At 36.4% G+C, this 6000-nt stretch overlaps 1 protein-coding gene across 3 annotated transcripts in view; it reads left to right on the top strand.

The window, feature by feature from the left end:
* The window catches only part of MYT1L (myelin transcription factor 1-like), a 399784-nt gene that overhangs the window by 190188 nt on the left and 203596 nt on the right, over positions 1-6000 (top strand). The window lies entirely within an intron of this gene.

Genomic DNA, 6000 nt, shown 5'->3' with positions numbered 1-6000 from the left:
AGAAAAAAAATAGACACAGGAAAATTGAGTTATAAAAAAAAAGAGAGAGAGAGAAAATAGAAGGAATAAATAATCAAAACAGAAAAACAAGGGATGATGAAAGAAAGTATATTAGAAGGGAAAAGAGAAAGTAAATGAGAAATAGAAGAAAAGAAGGGAAGAAAACAGAGATAGGATAAAATTCAAGGGAATAAAAAGAGAAGAAGGAGAAGAAAGAATAAACAAACAAAAACAATGAAAAATCAAAAGGAAAAAAACAAACTCCAAAACAAAGAAAAAAAAGTGCCCCTGTTGGACTTGGAGAGGAGGTAACTCTGGAGGTTCCTACAAGCTAAGGAGCTCATGAGGTGGGTGAGGGAGGGATGTGGCAGCAGAGTTGCTGATCCTATATGAAGTTCCTATAGTCCTAAGTGTTATCTAGTTCAGGGGATTCAATCTGGAAATAATTTGTGGAGTCCCTTGATGGAGCTGGCTTCAGTTTCTATTAGGAACACAAGGCAGCTGGGGACAGGATAACTGGTTAAATGCTGTTTTGCTGGCTCTCCAAATTCTTTGTCTGGAGCCAAGCCTGCCTGAATCCACACATCAAAGTAGCACAATCAACGTTGCCTCTCAATGGTGTGGCTCCCAACCACGTAGCTTTGAACTCCAGGAGATCAAAGTCTGTGCTGGGGGTGGATGAGGGTGGGAGGTGATTAGACCTCTGGTCAACAGGGAAGTATGGGGTAAAAGAAGAAATCACAACTTTTTCTTCATCTACGTGAATCTGCTCTGCCAGAACACCTTCTGTTGCCAAAGCTCCTCACAAAAGTTCAAGGTGATAGCACTGCAATTCACCTAGCTGGCAATTCACCAGTCCCTCTCTCACTGTCTCTGTTCAGCTTCTCCTCCCAGCAAGCATTCGATCTACTTCTCTAGCCTTTCCTCTGTAATTCAGGATTCCAGGGTTTTCATCTGTGCTTATTTCATTTGGTCTCTCATATCTTTGTTGTAGATGGTCCATGTAGTTCATCTGCCTAGTCTACCATCTTGCCAAATTCTCCTGGTTACCTTTTAACCTAAGAGGTATGTAGACGTGTTTTGAAACATACAGGAATCTCCTCTTCTTTGAGGCAGCTAAAGAGATCATCTGTCACTTTGTCATAGGTACTACTTTTTTGAGTTTTTACAATAGTGGTCTCATATCATATTTGTCCTTTTTTGATTAATTTATCTAACTCAGCATAATATCCTCCAGGGCTGTCCATGTTATGAGGTATTTTGCATATTCATCATTATTTTTCAACATTGCGTAATATTCCATTGTGTGTACGTACCAAAGTTTGTTTATCCACTCTTCCATTAATGGACATTAGGCTGTCTCCACCATTTTGATACTGTGAATAGCGATGAACATGGGTATGCATATGTCTACTTCTGTCTTGGCTCTTATTTCTTGAGGATATATACCAAGTAGAGGGTTTGCTGAGTCATAAGATATTTCTATTTCCAACTTTCTGACAAAGCAGGCACCATACTGTTTTCCATAGTGGTTGAGTCATCAGCAATACAGGAAGTTCCCCATCAGCAACACAGGAAGGTCCAAACCTCTCCATACCCACCCATGCCAGCATTTGTTGTTTTCTTTTTTTTTTAACTTAACTATTAATACTGGTGTGAGATGGTATCTTGTTGTTGTTTAGAATTGCATCTTGCACCTTTCTAATAGCTAATGATGGGCAATGAGTAAAAAAATAAAATAATAAAAATAGAAGAATGGATGCATTTGAGTTATAATGTTGGAAGAGAATATTAAAAGTACCATGGACTATAAAAAGAGCAAACAAATCTGTGTTGGACGAAGTACAGCCAGAATGCTCCTTAGAAGCCAGGATGGCCAGACTTCATCTCTCATACGTTGGGCATATTATGAGGAGGGACCAGTCCCTGGAGAAGGACATCATGCTTGGTAAAGTGGAGGGCCAGAGAAAAAGAAGACCCCCCAATGAGATAGACTGGCACAGTGGCAGCAGCAATGAGTTCAAGCATAGCAGAAATTGTCTGTTAACTCCCTTTTTACTCTTTTGCTGAAATATTTTGATGCACATAGGTGTCTAAATTTTATGAGGTCCCAGTCATCTATTTTGTCTTCTGCTGTTTGTGTATTTATAGTAATGTTTGACAGTGATATTACCATGTATTAGTGCCCCTAAGTTTGTCCCTATTTTTTTATTGATGATCTATACAGTTCGAGAGTTTACATTTAGATCTTTAATACATGTTGAGTTTGTTTTTGTATATAGTGTGAAATATGGGTCTTGTTTTGTTGTTGTTGTTAAGTGCCGTTAAGTCAGTTCCCACCCATAGCAACCCTGTATAGGGTTTCTGAGGAGCAGCCAGTGAGCTTGAACCGTTGTCCTTGCTGTTCAAAACAGAGTTATAGTCTGGTGCATTAACACACAGCACCACACCAGGACTCTGTGTCTTGTTTCAGTCTTCTGAAAATGGATTTCCAGTTTTGCCGGCACCATTTGTTGAAACTGTCTCTTCCCTGTATAGTGTGTTTTGGGGCTTTGTCAAAGATCAACTGATTCTATGTGGATGAATTTACTTCTGAGTTCTCAATTCTGTTTCATTGATCTATGTATATTTCATTGTACCAATACCAGGCTGTTTTGGCCACTGTGGCTGTGTAGTAAATTTTGAGATCAGGGAGTGAGAGAACCCCCAACTTTATTCTTCTTCTTAAGCAGTGCTTTGCTTATCTGAGGTCTCGTTCCTTTCACTATAAAGTTTGTGGTCATTTTCTATATTTTTTAATCAATGATGTTTGAATCTGGATTGGGATTGCATTTTATCTATAGATTGCTTTGGGTAATGCTGACATTTTCACAATGTTAAGTCTTTCTATACTGGAGCATGGTACATTCTTCCATTTTGGAAGCCTCTTTTGGTTCTTTATAGTAGTGAGTTGTAGTTTTCTTCATATAGGTCTTTTGCTTCTCTGGTTAGATTTATTTCTAAGTATTTCATCCTTTGGGTGGCTATTGCAAATGGTATTTTTTCAGAGCTGTTTTTATTGATCTTCTACCCTGCCACTTTTCTGGATCTCTTAATGAGTTCCAATAATTTTCTTGCTGAGTTTTTGGGATATTCTATGGATAGGATCATATCATCTGCAAATATAGAGAGTTTTATTTCTTCTTTGCCAATTTGAATGCCTTTAATTTACATTTCTTGACTTATATCTCTGGCTGACACCTCCAATACAATATTTAATAGACCTGGTGAGAAAGAGCATCCTTGTCTGGTTCCTGTTTGCCAAAGAAATTCATTCCGTTTCTTTCCATTATGGATAATGTTAGCTGTTGGATTCGCATATATGTTCTTAATTATGTTGTGGAATTTATCTTCAATTCCTACTTCATTGAGTGCTTTATCAGGAATGGATGTTGGATCTTGTTAAATGCCTTTTCTGCATGAACCGATATGATCATGTGGTTCTTTTCCTTTTATTTATGTTGATTATGTTTCTAGTATTGAACATCTTTGTATCCCTGGAAGAATCCCACTTAGTCATGATTTATTTTTTGATGTACTGTTGAATTCTATTGGCTAGGACTTTGTTGAGAATTTTTGCTTCTATGTTCATGAAGGATATTGGTGTGTAGTTTTTGTTGTTGTTGTTGTTGTTGTTTTTTAAGTGATGTCTTTGCCTAGTTTGATTATAAGGATTATGCTTGTTTCATAAAATGTATTTGGGAGTTTTCCATTCTTTTCTATGTTCTAGAATAGTTTGAGTACAGTGGGTGTCCATCATATCTTTATTAAATATTTACTGAGTACCTACTATGTTCCAGACACTATTCTGAACTGTCACATCTATTATCTGCTTTGTCTAATATGTCAGTCATATGTGGCTTTTTAATATGTAAAATATGACTAATACAATCTAGGAAATGCTTTCGCTCTATAGGAGGATAAGCATTAGACTGCTAACCAGAATGTCTGTAGTTCAAGTCCTCCAGCCACTCTTTGGTATAAAGATGAGACTTTTTGCTCCTACAAAGAAATACAGTCTCAAAAACACTATATAGGTTTCTATGTATTGAAATTGACTTGATGAACTTAACAGCAAGTAGAACTGGTGATTTAATTTTTAATTGGATTTTTTTTTTTTTTAAGTTTGTAGTGAAATAACTGCATATGGTTAATGGTTACTGTACTGTAGATTATAGCTCTAATGTATAAGATTCATTAAATAATGTTGATTTTTAATGAAGGAAAAAGATAGAATGTCAGCCCATAATCATAATAAAGTATATTAAGTGTTTTCCTTTTTTTAATAAATGGAGAGAAATATGGTTTGGTCATTTAATAAACATTCTTTAATATCTATCATAATCTAGGTATCATTAGCCACTATGAGAAACACAAAGCTGATGATGAATGCCTAACTATGGTATTTTTTAAAGCAGAAATAAGGAATGAGACAATTATATGAGTTACAAAAAATAAGCTGAGTTTGAGCCTTAGCTACATACAGACAAAGTGGGTTAAAGAACATTTATGGCTCCTGCCAATTTCGTTTCACTGAAGTTCTCACCTAGGCTCCCAGCATCCAAGTTGTTCCTAGGAATCAACCATTTATTCCACTTGATTTCTGTCAGTCTGGGAACATTCTAGAATTGTGGCTTGTTTTTAATCTTTTCAGAAAGTTGCCTATGTATTGATCAACATGAGCATAGTGGAATCTGATGTGATTGCAACCATGAGGCAGACTGAGCTCTTACCCAGCAGCTGGTGCTACAATACACACCAGGTGGAGAGGAGGAAGGGGAACCATAACCCACTCTTCTTCAAATGTGCAGAATTCTTCCCTTCCAGATTTCCTGCCCACCTCATCACCAGACAGGTTGTTCACAGAATATAGATTTAAGAGAATCCACACTCCCTAAACTCAGCCAAGTTCCAGAATTATGTTCCAAGGCATTGCTTTGAAATATTCCAAGCTATTGAGTCTTATAGACCACACAAGGCATCTGTTGATTTGAACAGGTTTTTGAGCCACATACTGTTTAACATAGATTAAAATATGTCTTATGGGATTGAATTTAGTGTTCACATTTAAAATGGATACCAGAAACTGACAGCAAGCAAGAATGTATGAAATAGAGATGCAACAGAAGGGAATTTGTTTGTAGTTGGGGGTATCCATTTTATTTACTTTGCGCTAGTGTATATAGCTTCAAAATATGTGAATTGACAGGAGACACTGGAATTTTGAGGCCAGAAAATAGTTGATAAATTTAATCTAAATTGGTTTGAAAAGTATGATAGGAAAGTAAAGTCAATTCAGGTAACGATAAAAGTAAATTAGAAGATATTTAAACCTACACTTTGTCAGTAAGTTCTCACAGTAAGAACGTAATGATATCAAAAATGTGAATGATTTAAAATTTAAAGCAGGAAAGGAACTATCAGCCCTTTCATTATGCATATAGGTGAAATGAGGATTACGAGAGTCGAAGTGACATAGTTCAGTTCACTCAATGAGGTATTAACAAAGCTAAATCTAAAGCCCTGTTTTCTGGGTTTGTCATTGTTTGCATCTCGCTGTTATGACTACCTTCGGGTTGTTTGTGAAACGTATTCTATTAAAAACCATACCTGTTTGATTTTGACCATATCCCAGACTGCAACTTGTAGAAACACAAGTTAATTCATTAATTTGCCATTTTATCTTTTTTAAAGTTTTTTATTGTGAATTGAGTGAAGGTTTATAGACAGATCATTTGTTTTTCACTCAGCAAATCATATACTTTATTTCATCTCAGTGACTGCAATCACCTCTATGCCACATCATTTTCCCACTTCATCCCTGTGTTTCTTATTTCTATTCCACCCCCTTCCCCATCTTTCTCAACTTTGTCCTTAGGTAAATGTTACCCTTTCTATTTTGGATAGTTGACCATTCCATGGTGAGCAGACCTTACTAGTGTTGTACTAGTAAGGGAGAAA

This window comes from Chrysochloris asiatica, unplaced genomic scaffold, assembly GCF_000296735.1.
Source record: "Chrysochloris asiatica unplaced genomic scaffold, ChrAsi1.0 scaffold00058, whole genome shotgun sequence".
NCBI lineage: Eukaryota > Metazoa > Chordata > Mammalia > Afrosoricida > Chrysochloridae > Chrysochloris > Chrysochloris asiatica.
Note: the sequence above shows the minus strand (reverse complement) of the source record. Positions and strands in the feature narration are given on the sequence as shown.